Source organism: Macaca thibetana, chromosome 8 (assembly GCF_024542745.1).
Source record: "Macaca thibetana thibetana isolate TM-01 chromosome 8, ASM2454274v1, whole genome shotgun sequence".
In the NCBI taxonomy this organism is placed as follows: domain Eukaryota; kingdom Metazoa; phylum Chordata; class Mammalia; order Primates; family Cercopithecidae; genus Macaca; species Macaca thibetana.
In genome coordinates this window covers 46,366,091-46,383,322 of record NC_065585.1, presented here as the reverse complement: position 1 = coordinate 46,383,322, position 17,232 = coordinate 46,366,091, and the positions used below count along the sequence as shown (strand labels likewise).

Here is a 17,232-nt window from a genome sequence, read left to right as displayed (position 1 = left end):
GGAAACTAGCCCTTTTTTTGAGATTAAAAACATTTTCATTTTCATTTTGACGTCACTTATTTTTAACTGTGCCATCTATTTGATTTTCTGCCATACAAAAAATGTCATTAATTTGTTTTTGCAAATGAGTGGATTGTAATGCCATTTACTAAGGTAGGAAACACAGGAAAAAAAAAACAGTCTGGAGGGGAATAAGATGGGCTCAATTCTAGTCATCTAAAAGTAGATTTCCAGTAAGCAACTGGATTTACAAATCTCAGGAGAGACTTGAACTAGAAATATAATTCTTGGTGTCATCAGCACATAGCTTAAAGCCTTCAGAAGAGACAAAATCATCAAGAAAATGTCTAAGAAAAAATAAGAGTCAAACACAAAACACATATCAAGGAAACACCAATATTTAAGAAATGAGGTCATGAAGCACAAGAAGGTAATATTTGGCTACATCAAAAGCTACCAAAAGTTCAAGCAGCTTCGAAGTTTAAGTATCCATTGTAGAACTTCCACTTCCAGCCACCAGGTGTGACAGGAAGCAGAATTACCTGTCAGCTGTAAATAGCTACAAAACTCAACAAAATGTAAGAAACTATTTTCAGATGCTGGCTATCAGGTATTCCAGAACTGGATATAGTGAGGTCCCCAAGAGAAGGAGAAGAAATAAGATGAGCCCTGCCATCACCCAGGCTTTAGATCTAGAGACTATGTCAGACTGTAGCACAGGAAAAGAAGAACTCAAACAGAACCAAGCAATTTTGCTGAGTTGAAGAAATAGAGCTTAGAGTTTGGTGAGGAATCAAGGCAAATAGAACTTCCATTACAGAGTATCAGGAGAAGGGAGCTATGCAGAGAAAAGGTTCAGCAATCTGGGCCGGGCGCGGTGGCTCACGCCTGTAATCCCAGCACTTTGGGAGGCCGAGGCGGGTGGATCACGAGGCCAGGAGATCGAGACCATCCTGGCTAACACGGTGAAACCCCGTCTCTACTACAAAATACAAAACATTTGCCGGGCGCGGTGGCGGGCGCCTGTAGTCCCAGCTACTCGGGAGGCTGAGGCAGGAGAATGGCGTGAACCCGGGAGGCGGAGCTTGCAGTGAGCCAAGATCGCGCCACTGCACTCCAGAATGGGCGACAGAGCCAGACTCCGTCTCAAAAAAAAAAAAAAAAAGGTTCAGCAATCTATCTAGAGGTTTCCATGAAATGCCAGTCTGTGCAAGCTTACAAAACACTCCTCAAAGCCCAGCAAAACCAGTTTCTAAAGGGGAAAAAAACAATCAGGGAGCAATAAAAAGCAAAATTCCCAGACGTATCACAAGGCAGGGAATCTTTCCTACTATCCAGAGTTGAAAGAACTCCATGAATATAAAGGTCACTCAGAAAAGAACTCAGAAAAGCATTATTTTAGAAAGGAGATTATATTACCAAAAGATAAAGGATATTCCAGATTCTCCCTAGAGTAGCTTAAAAACTAACCTCAAAAGCCTCAAGCCAAACCACAAGACAACTTACTTAACTGCCTACCAGAACGAGTCCGTAACTTAAGCAAAACAAAATTCGACATTCACAAACATAAAATTAACAATGTCAAAAAATCAATCAAAAATTATTAAACCTATGAGTAATCAGGAACTATAACTCATAAAGAGAAAAATTAGTCAATAAAACAGACCCAGAAACAACAGAGGCGGTGAAATTGATAAATATCTTATAAAAAGCTCTTATGAATATACTTTCACATACTCACAGATGTTAAAGGAAATGGAAGATGAGGGAAAGATAAATGGAAATTTAAGAGATAAAAAATAAAATATTTGCTTTTGTTGCTGCAGCAGAAGCTGTGAGTATGTTCAAGGCTTCAGAAGGGGCTTACCTCTAGCATCCTCTGCTGTGGCAAAAAGATCTGGCTGGACACCAAGGAGACCAATGAAATCTGCCATGCCAACTCCTGTCAGCACATCCAGAAGCTGATCAAAGGTGTGCTGATTGTCCGTTAAGTCGGTGACTGTCCGTTCCTGGGCTCACTGCCAGAAAAGCACCTTGGCCTGCCAGAAGGGCAGGTACATGGACACAGGTAAGCAAAAAGGGTACAGCCAATGCTCAAATGCCAGAGAAGATAACTTGGGTGAGGAGAACGGGAATTCTGCGTCAGCTGCTCAAAGATACTGTGAATCTAAAAAGACTGACTGCCACACGTATCACAGCCTGTACCTGAAGGTAAAAGGGAGTGTGTTCAAAAACAGGCCGATTCTCATGGAACACATCTGCCTGCTGAAGGCACACAGCCCCACAAGATGCTCCTGGCTGACCAGGCAGAGGCCTGCTGGTCTAAGATCAAGGAAGCATGCAAGTACCACGAACAGCGCCTCCAGGCAAAGAGGGAAGAGCATATCAAGACTTTGTCCAAGGAGCAAGAGACCAGGAAATAAAGCTTCCCTTTTCTTGTCTGTACATAGTGGTCTTGGTGATTACACAGATCAATCATTAAAATAAAACACATCTTTATCTACAAAAAAAATATATATATCTGAAACAAAATTTGTGTTGAATAAGATTAAAATGAGATTAGACAGTGCAGCACAAAACATGAATCATTTGAAAAGGAAAAAATGTTATTTAAATAAAGGAAGAAACAAAAAGCCTGAGTCCCACATGAAAAATAAACAAACGGGATGGGAAGTAATGAAAGAAAAGTAAGGCAAGGAAGGAGGGAAATAAGGAGAAACATTTTCCAAATTTTATGTAAACCATAAACCCACACAGATGCATCAAATTCAACAAATTTGAAAAGATAAAACACAAAGAGAGAGAGAGAAGGTGAGAAAGAGAGCCAAGATATATTATGATCAAATTGCTGAACATCAGCAATTTGTATAGGTATAAATTTTGTATAGAGAAAAAATACTAAAAGTATTCACAGGAAAGACATATAGGCATATCTCAGAGATACTGCAGGTTCGGTTTCAGACCACATCAATAAAGCAAATACCACAATAAAGCAAAAAACATAAAAATGTTTGTTTTCCCAGGACATATAAATGTTTACACTATACTGTAGTCTATTACATATATAATAGCATTATGTCTGAAAAAATATATATATACCTCAATATAAAAATAATGTTTGAGGTGAAGGATACCCTCTATTCCCTGATGATTGTTATGCATTATATGCCTGTATCAAAATATCTCATGTACCCAATATATACACCTACTATGTACCCATAAAAATCAAAAGTAAAAAAGATTTTAAACACTTTATTGCTAAAAATGCCAATGATCATCTGAATCTACAACAAGTCAAAATCTTTTTGCTGGTGGAGAGTCTTGCCTCTATGTTAATAACTTCTTCCTGATCAGTGTGGTGGTAGCAAAATGTTGGGGTAGCTGTGGAAATTTCTTAAAATAAGACAACAACGAAGTTTGCCACATCAATTAATTATTCCTTCCCAAAAGATTTCTCTATAGCATGTGATGCTGTTTGATGCATCTTACCCACAAGCAGAACTTTCAAAATTGGAGTCAATCCTCTCAAACCCTGCCACTGCTTTCTCAATTAAGATTATATTCTAAATCCTTTTTTATTTCCAAGATGGCAGATTAGAGGCTTTCAGTGGGCCTTATTCTCTCGGAAATAGCAAGATAGTGTACAAAGGTCAACTCTGAGAGCTTTAATTCACAAAGGAAAACAGGAATCCACTGGAATCGTGATGGACACCCGAGATCCAAGGAAGACACACAAACACAAACAGCCCCTATGATGGCATCCAATTGATAAAAGTGAGGGAAGCCCAAGTATGCAAGACAGTCAGAAAGCCTCCCTCTGTGACTCACTTTTCCACTGGGGATCTGAGCAACCCAGGTCAAGAAAGAGCACTTTGTTTCTTCCAAGACCTGGATCTAACTTGGGGACAGGCTGGTTTGGAGATGCTGTGAGGGACAGACACTGGGAAAAGCTACTGGCATTTCCCAGACCCAGGACAGAGAACAGAACACCATTTTAAATGTGGGTGCAGGGAGGGGGAGGGATTGCATTGGGAGTTATACCTGATGTAAATGATGAGTTGATGGGTGCAGCACACCAACATGGCACAAGTATACATATGTAACAAACCTGCACGTTATGCACATGTACCCTACAACTTAAAGTATAATAATAATAAATAAATTTAAAAAAAAAAATAAAAATAAAAAATAAAAATAAATGTGGGTGCATACAAGTCAACCATTCTTTGGCAACCCAGCAGCATGGCCACATAGGCATCTGGCTCTGGAGCAGGACAGGGGTCTTCACAGCCACACTGTAGTTAGTGCCTCAGCACTAGGTGCCAGGATTGTGCTCTCCTCCACTGCAGGTCTAGGATGAGAGGAGAGCTGCTACGGCTGTAGTTTCTCCTGGACAACCAGATTTGGAGCCAGATCCAGGTTGGCAACCTGGAACTGGTCTGCATGTGTCATGGCTGGTTGCCACAGCCTGTTCCTCTGAGAATGTGGTGCAGCAGGGCCCTCTCTGCTCTACTCCCTGGCAAAAATCCAGGCATTTGGAGCAACTGTTTGCCTGGACAAGCAGGCTGAACCACCTCACCCTTCATGGATATAGATCATGGCACAGGGGAGGCCTCTCTGCTCCACATGTAGGCAGATCTAGAGGTATTCAGAGCACCCCCCCCCCAACTACATCCACAGTCTGAGCTGCCTTACCCTTCCTGTGCATAGATTGTGTACAGTGGGGCCCTCTCCACTCCACATGGAAACAGATATCCAGTGCACCTGCTCACACGGACTAGCAGATTGAGTTGCCCCACTTTTCCTGTACAGAGATTCTGTGCAGAGGGGCCCTCTCTGCTCCAGGCCCAGGCAAATCTCCAGGCATTCAGAGCATCTGCTCACCTGAATCGGCAGCCTGATCTGCCTCACCCTTCCTATGCAGAGATCCTAGTGTAGGGAGGCCCTCTCTGCTTCACACTCAGATAGATCTCCCAGGCATTCAGAGCACCCACTCACCTGGATCAGCAGCCTGAACTGCTCCATCCTTCTGTATATAGATTATGGTGCAACAGGGCCCTTCCACACCATCGCCCAAGAAGATCTTCAGATATTCAAAGTACCTATTTGCCCAAACTGCCATCTTGGGCCATGCCACTCTTCCTATGAAGAGATCTGGGTACAGGGAGGCCCTCCCTGCTTCATGCCCAGGCATATCTCCAGGCATTCAGAGCACCTGCTTGCCTGGTTCAGCAGCTTAGATCACCCCAACCCTCCTCCACAGACATCTTAGTGGTGGTAGGGTCGGGGGGACCCTCTCCACTTCATGCCCAGGCAGATGTCCAGTCATCTGGAGCACCTACTCTTCAGGATTAGGAGTTTAAGCTGCCGCCCATCCCTGTGTAGAGAACTTAGGGCCAAGGAGGTCTCCCAGCGCCACACCCAGGTACACCTCTGGGTGCTTGGTGACTACCCACTGGATTCTCCCTATGCACTGACACTTGTGCTTGCCATTGGAGGACCTGGTGGTGAAAGTGCCCAGTCCAGCCCTACATATCTTGCCCTCTGCCCCCTCAGGGCTGAGCAGGAAACTCAGACCACTATACAATCCACAAACCAGCCCACTGCCTGAGGCAACGGAGAGCTGCTCCCAGTAAACAAGGATCAAATATATACCCAGTCACACTGGCAACACCTGGCTCTTACCCATAAGGGCCTTCTACTGGTTTATAGGACAAACTACACAGCCCAATATAAAACCTGCCAACTGAAGTGCATAGGACTATAAATACAAAGCCAAAAGACTCTACACAGCATTATTTCCACTTACACCCCCTAAGGAAAAGGGGAAAGGGAAAGAAGAAAAAACATTATAAGAAAGAAAAAATCCTACCAGTACAAAAATAATCACACAAATTAGCAGTGCCAGTGTCTCCAGATGGGCAGAAACCAGTGCAAGAATACTGGCGCCATGAAAAATCTGAATGTAGTGCCACCACAAAAGGATCACACTAGCTCTCCAGCAACAGTCCTCAACCAAAAAGGACACTCAGAAATGACAAAGAACTCAAAGCATGGGTTGCAAGGAAGCTCAAAGGCATCCAAGACAAGACTGAAAATCAATACTAACACACTTCAAAGGAAATCCAGCAAATAAAAGAAGAGGTAAAGATCTTTAAAAGAAATCAATCAGAGCTTCTGGGACTGAAAAAGGTTTACTTAAGAAATTTCAAAATATAACTGAAAGCTTTATCAATAGACTGGACCAAGCAAAAGAAAGAATTCCAGGCCAGGCATGGTGGCTCATGCCTATAATCCCAACACTTGAGGAGGCTGAGGCAGGAAGATCATTTGAGCCAAGGAACTTGAGACCATCCTGGAAAACATAAAGAGACCATGTTTTTACAAAGAAATTAAAAATTAGCTGGGTATGGTGGCTCGCACCTATAGTTCTAGCTACCTGGGAGGCTGGGGTGAAAGGATCACCTGAGCCTGGGAGTCCAAGGCTGCAGTGAGCCATGATCATATCACTGCAAAACAGACAAACAAAAGGAAAAAAGAAGAAAGGGATGAAGGCTGATCTTTTGAACTAACCCAGTCACACAAAAATAGAGGAAAATGAACTTTTAAAATTGAACAAAGTCTTTAAGAAACACAGGATTATGTAAAGCGATGAAACCTATAAATTATTAGCATTCATGATACAGAAGGAGAAAAAGCAAACAACCTGGAAAATATATTTGAGGAACTAACTCAAAAAAATTTCCCTAATCTTGCTAGAGTGATAGACATCCAGATACAACAAATCCAGACAACACCTGTGAGATAATATACAAATCCAGACAACACTTGGGAGATAACAAACAAAATGAACATCACCAAGGCATATACTCACCAGGCCGTCCAAGGTCAATGTTAAAAGAAAAAAAAAAAATCTTAAAGCTAAAGAAAAAGGTCAGGTTACATACAAAGGAAACCCCATCGGGCTACCAGTGTGCTTCTCAGTAGAAATTTTACAAGCTAGGAGAAACTAGGGGGATTATTTTCAGCATGCTTTTTTCTTTTTTGAGATGAAGTCTTGCTCTGTCACCCAGGCTGGAGTGCAGTGACGTGATCTCGGCTCACTGAACCTCTGCCTCTTGGGTTCAAGCGATTCTCGTGCCTCAGACTCCCAAGTAACTAAGATTTCAGGTACGTGGCACCATGCCCAGCCAAATTTTATATTTTTAGTAGAGACAGGGTTTCACCATTTTGGCCAGGCTGGTCTCAAACTCCTGACCTCAAGCAATCTGCCAGCCTTGGCCTCCAAAATGATGCTGGGATTACAGGTGTAAGCCACTGCACCCAGCCAATTTTCAGCATTCTAAAAAGAAATTCCAACCAAGAATTTCATATCCCCCCCCAACAAATTAAGCTTCAAAAGCAGAAGAAAAATAACATGTTTTCCAAACAAGCAAGCACTAAGAGAATTCATTACCGCTAGACCCAACATTACAAGAGATCCTTAAGGGAGTTCTAAACATGGAAACAAAAGAATGATACCTGCTACCACAAAAACACACTTAAGTACATAGCCCACAGACCCTATAAAGAAACTATACAATACAGTCTACAAAACAACCAGTTAACGACTTCATGATAGGATCAAATCCTCACATTTCTTTTTTTTTGAGACAGAGTTTTGCTCTTGTTGCCCAGGCTGGAGTGCAATGGCACGATCTTGGCTCACCGCAACCTCCACCTCCTGGGTTCAAGCGATTCTCCTGCCTCAGCCTCCTGAGTGACTGATATCACAGGCATGTGCCATCACATCCAGCTAATTTTGAATTTTTAGTAGAGATGGGGTTTCTCCACGTTGGTCAGGCTGTTCTCGAACTCCCGACCTCAGGTAATCTGCCCACCTCAACCTCCAAAAGTGCTGGGATTACAGGCATGAGCCACTGCGCCTGGCCAAAACCTCACATTTCAATGTTAACCTTGAATGTAAATGGTCTAAACGTTCCACATTAAAGGTAGAGTGGCAAGTTGGATTAAAAAACAAGACCAGATATCATGGCAGACAGGAGGCAGGACTAGATTGCACCTCCCACTCAGAGCAGTGTGTGGAGGCTCACATCTTGAACTTTTGCTCCAGAATGACTGCAGGAATACATTAGGAAAGCCAAGAAAACCCAGAGACCCTCTGAAGGAAGTGGACTGCTCCTGCAGGACCTGGCAGACATCCCAAATATTTTGAGTGCCCAAGCTGTGGAAGTGGGAAAGGGAGATTGTCTGCCCCCGAACACACACCCCCAACTGGGGAACGTGAAGGTCTAGATTATGGGAGAAGATTCAGACCTTACCTGGAGCTGAGACAATTTAAAGAGCCAAGAGAAATATGGGCCAGGTGCGGTGGCCCACGCCTGTAATCCCAGCACTTGAGAGGCCAAGGCGGGCGGATCACGAGGTCAGGAGATCGAGATCATCCTGGCCAACATGGTGAAACCCCATCTCTACTAAAAATACAAAAATTAGCTTGGCGTGGTGGTGCGCACCTGTAGTCCCAGCTACTCCAGAGGCTGAGGCAGGAGAATCACTTGAACCTGGGAGCTGGAGGTTGCAGTGAGCCGAGGTCGCACCACTGCACTCCAGTCTGGCGACAGAGCGGGACTCCGTCTCAAAAAAAAAAAAATACAAGAACTGAAGGAAGAAATATTCAATGAAACAGCATAAATAAAAAACAAAACTTCAGGAACCAATGGACACATTTATAGAAATGCAAAATGCTCTGGACAGTCTCAGCAATAGAATCGAAAAAGTAGAAGAATGAACTTGAGAGCTCACAGACAAGGTTTTTGAATTAACCCAATCCAACAAAGACAAAAGAAAAAGAACAAGAAAATATGGACAAAGCCTCCAAGAAGTCTGGGATTATGTTAAACGACCAAAACTAAGAATAATCAGCGTTCCTGAGAAAGAAGATAAATCTAAAAGCCTGGAAAAATATTTGGGGGAATAATCAAGGAAAAATTTCCCGGCCTTAATAGAGACCTAGACATCCAAATACAAGAACCTTAAAGAACACCTGGGGAATTCACTGCAAAAAGATCATCGCCTAGGCACGCTGTCATTAAATTATTTAAAGTTAAGACAAAGAAAAGAATCTTAAGAGCCACAAGGAAAAAGCACCAGGTAACCTTTAAAGGAAAACCTATCAGATTAGCAGCAGATTTCTCAGCAAAAACTTTACAAGCTAGAAGGGACTGGGGCCCTGTCTTCAGCCTCCTCAAACAAAACAATTGTCAGCCAAGAATTTTGCACCCAGCGAAACTAAGCTTCATAAATGACGGAAAGATAAAGTATTTTTCAGACAAACAAATGCTGAGGGAATTTGCCACTACCAAGTCAGCATTACAAAAACTGCTAAAAGGAGCTCTAAATCTTGAAACAAAGCCAGGAAACACATCAAAACAGAACCCCTTTAAAGCATAAGTCTCACAGGACCTATAAAACAAAAATACAATTTAAAAAACAAAACAAAACAAAAAAAACAAGGTATACAGGCAACAAATCACATAATGAGTGGAACGATACCTCACATCTCAATACCAACGCTGAACGTAAATGGTCTAAACATTCTACCTAAGATACAGAATTGGCCAGGCGTGGTAGTTCACACCTGTAATCCCAACACTTTGGGAGGCCGAGGTAGGCAGATCACAAGGTCAGGAGTTTGAGACCAGCCTGGACAACATGGTGAAACCCTGTCTCTACTAAAAATACAAAAATTAGCCAGGTGTGGTGGTGCGCACCTATAATCCCAACTATTCAGTAGGCTGTGGCAGGAGAATCGCTTGAACCCAGGAGGCAGTGGTTGCAGTGAGGCAAAATTGCGCCATTGCACTCCAGACTGGGGGACAAGAATGAGACTTCATCTCAAAATAAATAAATAAATATATCTATATATATAGAGAGAGAGAAAGAATTGCAGAATGGGTAAGAATTCACCAACCATCTGCTGCCTTCAAGAAACACACCTAACACATAAGGACTCACATAAACTTAAGGTAAAGGGGTAGAAAAAGACATTGCATGCAAATGGACACCAAAAGCGAGTAGGAATAGCTATTCTTATACCAGACAAAACAAACTTTAAAGCAACAGCCATTAAAAAAGACAAAGAGAGTCATTATATAATGATAAAAGGCCTTGTCCAACAGGAAAATACCACAATCCTAAATATATATGCACCTAACACTGGAGCTCCCAAATTTATAAAACAATTACTAAAAGACTTAAGAAATGAGACAGCAACAATAATAGTGGGGGACTTCAACACTCCACTGACAGCACTAGACAGGTCATCAAGACAAAAAGTCAACAAAGAAACAATGGATTTAAACTATACCCTGGAACAAATGGACTTAACAGATATATACAGAACATTCTACTCAACGACCGCAGAATATACGTTCTATTCAACAGCACATGGAACTTTCTCCAAGATAGACCACATGAGAGACCACAAAACGAGCCTCAATAAACTTAAGAAAACTGAAATTATATCAAGTACTCTCTCAGACCATAGTGGAATAAAATTGGAAATCAACTCTAAAAGGAACCTTCAAAATCATGCAAATACATGGAAATTAAATAACCTGCTCTTGAATGATCATTGGGTCAAAAATGAAATCAAGATGGAAATTTAAAAATTCTTCGAACTGAACAATAGTGACACAATCTATCAAAACCCCTGAGATACAGCAAAGGCAGTGCTCAGAGGAAAGTTCATAACCCTAAACGCCTACATCAAAAACTCTGAAAGAGCACAAACAGACAATCTAAGGCCACAGCTCAAGGAACTAGAGAACCAAGAACAAACCAAACCCAAACCCAGTAGAAGAAAGGAAATAACCAAGATCAGAGCAGAAATAAATTAAATTAAAACAAAAAAAATACAAAAGATAAATGAAACAAAAAGCTGGTTCTTTGAAAAGATAAAATAAAATTAATAGAACATTAACAAGATTTCCAAGAAAAGAAGAAAGAAAATTCAAATAAGCTCAATTAGAACCAAAAAGGGAGATATTACAACTGACACCAAGGAAATACAAAAGATCATTCAAGGCTACTACGAACCCCTTTATGTGCATAAACTAGAAAACCTAGAGGAGATGATAAATTCCTGGAAAGATAAAACCTTCCTCGCTTAAATCAGGAAGAATTAGATACTCTGAACAGATAGACAGCAAGCAGCGAGATTGAAATGGTATAACTTAAAAATTACCAACAAGGCACTTGGGAGGCCGAGGCGGGCGGATCACCTGAGGTCAGGAGTTCGAGACCAGCCTGCCCAACATGGTGAAACCCCGTCTCTACTTAAAACACAAAAAATTAGCGGGGCATGGTGGTATGCACCTGTAACCCCAGCTACTCAGGAGGCTGAGGCAGGAGAATCGCCTGAACCCAGGAAGCGGAGGTTACAGTGAGTCAAAATCATCCCATTGCACTCCAGACTAGGGGACAAGAATGAGATTTCATAGCAAAAAAAAAAAAAAAAAAAAAACTAGTAAACCAAATACAGCAGCACATCAAAAACTTAATTCACCATGGTCAAGGAAGTTTCATTCCTGGGATGCACGGTTAGTTCAACATATGCAAATCAATAAATGTGACCCACCACATAAACAGAATTTGAAATAAAAATCTTATGACCATCTCAACAGACATGGAAAAGGCTTTCAACAAAATTCAACATCCCCTCATTAAAAAAAAAAAAACAAAACTCTGAACAAACTAGACATCAAAGGAACATACCTCAAAACAGTAAGAGCCATCTATGACAGCCCCACAGCCAACATCATACTGAGTGGGCAAAAAATGGAAGCATTCCCCTTGAGAACTGGAATAAGACAAGGATGCCCACTCTTAGCCCTCCTATTTAACACAGTATTGAAAGTCCTCGCCAGAACAGTAAGGCAAAAGAAAGAAATAAAAGGCATCCAAGTAAAAAAAGGAGAAAGCAAACAGTATCTCTTCACGGACAATTTGGTTCTATACCTAGAAAACCTTAAAGGCTCCACCAAAGGCTCCTAGAACTGATAAACTACTTGAGTTTTCAGGATACAAAATGAACAAAAACCAGTAGCATTTCTATACACCAGTAATGTTCCAGCTGAGAGCCAAATCAAGAACATAATCCCATTTACAACGGCCACAAAATAAAATAAAATAATAAAATAAAATACCTAGGGATACATCTAACCAAGGAGATGAAGGATCTCTACAAGGAGAACTACAAAACACTGCTGAAAGAAATCAGAGATGACACAAACAAATGGAAAAACATTTCATGTTCATGAAGTGGAAAAATCAACATCATTAAAATGACCACACTGCCCAAAGCAATCCACAGATTCAACACTATTCCTATCGTGCTACCATCATTTTTGACAGAACTAGAAAAAAACTATTCTAAAATTCATATGGAACCAAAAGGGCCTAAATAGCCAAGGCAATCATTTAAGTAAAAAGGACAAAGTCAGAGATATCACATTACCCAACTTCAAACTATACTATAAGGCTACTTTAACCAAAAAATCAAGTTACTGGTACCAAAACAGACACATAGACCAATGGAACTGAATAGAGAACTCAGAAATAAAGTTGCACACCTACAGCCATCTGATGTTCAACAAAATTGACAAAAGCGACAGGGAAAGGACTCCTTAATTCAACAAATGGTGGTGGGATAGCTGGCTAGTCATATGCAAAAGAATGAAACTGGACCCCTAGCTCAAGATGGATTAAAGATTTAAATAGAAGACTTCAAACTGTAGGAATCCCAGAAGAAAACACAGGAAACACCATTCTGGACATCAGCCTTGGGAAAGAATTTATGACTAAAAGCAATTGCAACCAAAAAACTGATGAGTGGGATCTAATTAACCTAAAAAGCTGCTTTTGTATAGCAAAAGAAACTATCAACAGAGTAAACAGACAACCTACAGAATAGGAGAAAATATTTGCAAACTCTGCAGTCGACAAAGGTCTAATATCTAGAATCTGTAAGAAACTTAATTCAAAAAGTAAAAAGCAAATAAACCCATTTTTAAAATCGGCAAAAGACATGAACAAACTTTTATCAAAAGACATACAAGTGGCCAAACATATGAAAAAATGCTCAACATGACTAATCATAAGAGAAATGCAAATCAAAACTACAATAATATACCATTAGTACCAGTCAGAATGACAATTATTAAAGTCAGGCCTCGGATTTCTGGACTGATAATGAGCGTCGGCTTCAACTTAAAGTCACCAACTTCATTAGTCCCTAACAAGAAAGTCAGTCTGTACTTTGAAACTTTGAAGCCAGTCACTGACATCTTTTCCCTAGCTATGACAGTCCTAGATGACATCACCTTCCAGTAGAAAGCTGTTTCATCTACATTGAAAATCTGTTGTTTACAGCAGCTACACTCTTCAATTATCTTAATTAGATCTTCCGATAACTTACTGCAGCTTCTATATCGGCAATTGCTGTTAAGGGGTGGTTTCCTGGCCCACCTGAATTCAGGGCAGACAGCTTTTGTTTCTACTTGCCCATCAGAAACATGATTTTTTGCCTGGGGTCAGAATGTAAAATATCCCTATCCTTCCCCCATCAGCAGATGGCTTTTCCTTCTCTCTCTCTCTCCCTTAGGACAAGTATGTCATGTGCAAGGACTGGAAGACAATATTTTTAAAGTCAATCCTCCCAAGTTTGAGCTTAGATCAAGGCAATCAATCAAAATCCCAGAAGCCTTTCTGGTTTGTCATTACACACCACTTTGAAAGGTGCATGCCAAAACTGAGAGAAAGTAAGATAACTGACCGCAAAGGAACATAACACAACTTTTTGAGGTGGTAGAAATGTTCTAAATCTTGATTTGGGTGGCAGTTACAGGATTATACACACTTCGTCAAAACTCATCAAACTGCACACTTAGAGAACATGAACTTTATTACATAAAAATATTAATGATCCTATCTTTTAAAACTTCAGCCAGTTTTTCTAGTAGAAATTGACAAGCTGGCAATCTTAGAGTTTGTGTATTTTCTTCAATGCTGCTCAGAACTCTGACGGTAGAATTTGTCCAGAGTTAGCATTTTCCAGGCAGATGCCACAAAATACCAATGATATAAGAGAGTTAAAGATATTAGCAAAAGAATGGTTGATGAAATAGACCGAGCAGAGAAAGAAATTTTAAAAGAGGGAGGGGAACTAATGAACAGGGAGAAAGAATAAAGTAGAAACATTTTGCGAACCATTGAAGAGCATATTCCTACGGAAAGATAAGCAATATTTTTTAAAAATTGACAATTGCACCTTAGAAATCAAAGAGACTTCATCTTCATGGCTAAGGCCAAGATGAAGCCATCCACATGGTACAGTGATAGAGGCAGCACTATGTTAACAAATCTCATTAATATTAAACCAAAAAAGTAATCCAATGGCTACATGATTCTCCAGGAGTTAAATGTTTGCTTCAAAGCAGCTCATAATATGGCTCACTTTAAACAAATAAGTCAAAGATCCCCCAAATGAATCCAGTAAACACGAGAATTTTCTATTAGTCCCCGCATCTCATTTTCTCAATATGTGGAACAATTGGAATGTTACTAATTTAACTTAGGCAAAAAGACAATCTGTGAGGCATTGGTCAAGTGAAAACACATGATTTATTTTGGTAAACAATTCATGTTTTATGTCATTTTGTCTTTATTTCCTCTTTTTCTGGTGTTTTACATGAAAATCTTTTCAGTTACGAATTTTAAATAATTCTTATACTGTCTATTTTTAAAATCCTTACAGTCAAAAAAATCTCATAATTAAAAGTCAATATAAAATACACACACAACACAATTTTCTATTTTCCTGACTTGGCAAACACAATGTAATATACATAGTTTCATCTGTCTTTGACATACTGTGAATTTTAACACCTCAGAACATCATCATAAAGGTAATGTTTTTAATCAAAGGCCCCCAAAAATGTTATTCTTGACTGACTGCCTTTAGAGCATGCACTCTTCTAGTTGCTTGGGAATTTTGTGGAGAACAAGTCACCCACAAAGTACCTCTCGTGGACGTTAAGAGGGAGGATTTCTTATGTGCTTAGGCAGACATACTCTGGAATTACCTTTTTTAAAATAAGCAAGTAGCAAATGCAATCTGGTTTTCCTATTGCTATGTTTTGGATATGTCCCCTCCAAAATTCAGGTGCTGAATCTAAATGGTCAATGTCATGTATTAAAAGGTGGGGTACTTTCAGAAGTTTGAGGTTATAGTGAGCTATGATCACCATACCACCACACTCCAACCGAGACAAGATCAAGACCCTTTGAAAAGAAGTTGGGCCTTTAAAAGGTAATTAGGTCATGAGGGTTCCTCACCTTGTGAATGGGATTAAGGCCCTAATAAAAGAGATTTCACCCTTGTCCTTTCACAATGTGAAAACACAGCATTCCTCACCACCAGAGGATACAGCAACAAGGCACTATCTTGGAGTCACAGAGCAGCCCTTATTGGACAACCAAACCTGCTGGCAGCTTGATCGTGGACTTCGTAGCCTCTAGAACTGTGAGTAAATAAATTTTTCTTCTTTATAAATTACCCAGTCTATGGCATTTTGTTACAGCAGCACAAACAAACTTAAGACATCTATCATTTAAAACTATCTCATTAAGTAGGGAAGAGCATAATCTCCTATTTGACAATGGAAATATACTTAATCAAAGATAAAAGCAACCATTTTTGAACATTAGGATATGCCCTTTTTTTTTTTTCACTAACATCCAAATTCTCTAGCACTTCAAAACAGTAAGCTTGTTGTATCTCATTTTTGTTGTTTCCTGTTCAATGTAAGAATTTCCAGCCAGAAACAGTGGCTCATACCTGCAATTCCAGCACTTTGGGAGGCCGAGGTGAAAAGACTGCTTGAGGCCAGGAATTCAAAACTACCCTGGGCAACATAGCGAGATCTTGTCTCTATAAAATATTTTAAAATTAGCCAGGCATAGTAATGGGTGCCTGTAGTCCTAGCTACTGAGGAGGGTGACACAGGAGAATCCCTTGAGCCCAGGAGTATGAGGTTATAGCAAACTACAACTGTGCCACTGCACTCCAGCCTGGACTACAGAGCAAGACCCTGTCTCTTAAAAAATTAAAAAAGGAAAAAACAATTCTGTCAAAATTTTTTCCCAGCTCTCAATACAAAGTTTTCTAAATATTGAGGGGAGGTGGAGAGTCTGTATAGACTAGTCTCCATTTTCTTCAAATTCTTCCTAACATTTTATAATTTCAAGAATAAGTTACATTTCAAATTATACCACAGACAATGCTCATATGGTGATAAATTATTTAATATTCTTATCATTTAGAGATACATGCTAAAAGTTAAGAATATATCTGAGATTATTTCAAAATAATAAAGGATGCAGTATATGTAGGGGAGTATATTATGTAAGATTGGCCAAGGAATTAATAATTGTTGAAACTAAGCGATGAATACATAGAGGTTCACTTTCTCTACTTTGCTAAACTATGTTTAAAGTTCTCCATAATAAAAAGATTTTTAAAGAGTAAACAATAGGAATTAAATCTAATTAAAATGTTCTTAGAAATAATTAGACACAAAAAAGGGTATTCATTGTAAATTACTTATAACAAAATTTAGAAGGAAATTAAATGTCCAAACATAAAATATTAATTAGTTATAGAACATTCATTCCATGAGATACCAAGTAGCCACTAAAAATCATGTTGTAGAAAACTCATTGATATAAAAAGAATTCACAATATACTTCTAAGAGAAAAAAAGCAGGTTACAAAATAATATGTACAGAATTGAACCATTTTCATTTTTTAAATGTGGGCATCTGTGTGTGTACGTGTGTGTTTGCATATGTGTATACTTCTACCAAATACTGAGAGACTTGGTTTCATTCACTGCTTTATTCCCAGCACAAAAAACTGTACCTGGAACATAATAAGAACAACACATACTTGTTGCATATAAAGGTTTTGGCATTCCAGACAACAGGGTTTCCCTTGGGGTATGATTCTCTCTGTGCTTTTGTTTCATAAGGTTTCTCAAATAAACATTCAGTTTTTTCTGTTATTGGGGGAAAACACTTAAAATTGTATCTCACATAACAAAATTAAAATTTATTTGCCTGATTCAATAATTATTTCATGAAATGCATTCAATAAAATCATTTTATACACTG

The 17,232-nt window shown here is 39.7% G+C and overlaps 1 protein-coding gene and 1 pseudogene across 5 annotated transcripts in view; one reads left to right on the top strand and one right to left on the bottom strand.

The window, feature by feature from the left end:
- Window positions 1-17,232, bottom strand: part of STK3 (serine/threonine kinase 3) — a 332,138-nt gene that overhangs the window by 292,597 nt on the left and 22,309 nt on the right. The gene's annotated exons all lie outside the window — the stretch shown is intronic.
- LOC126961546 (60S ribosomal protein L19-like) lies at window positions 1,851-2,423 on the top strand (annotated as a pseudogene).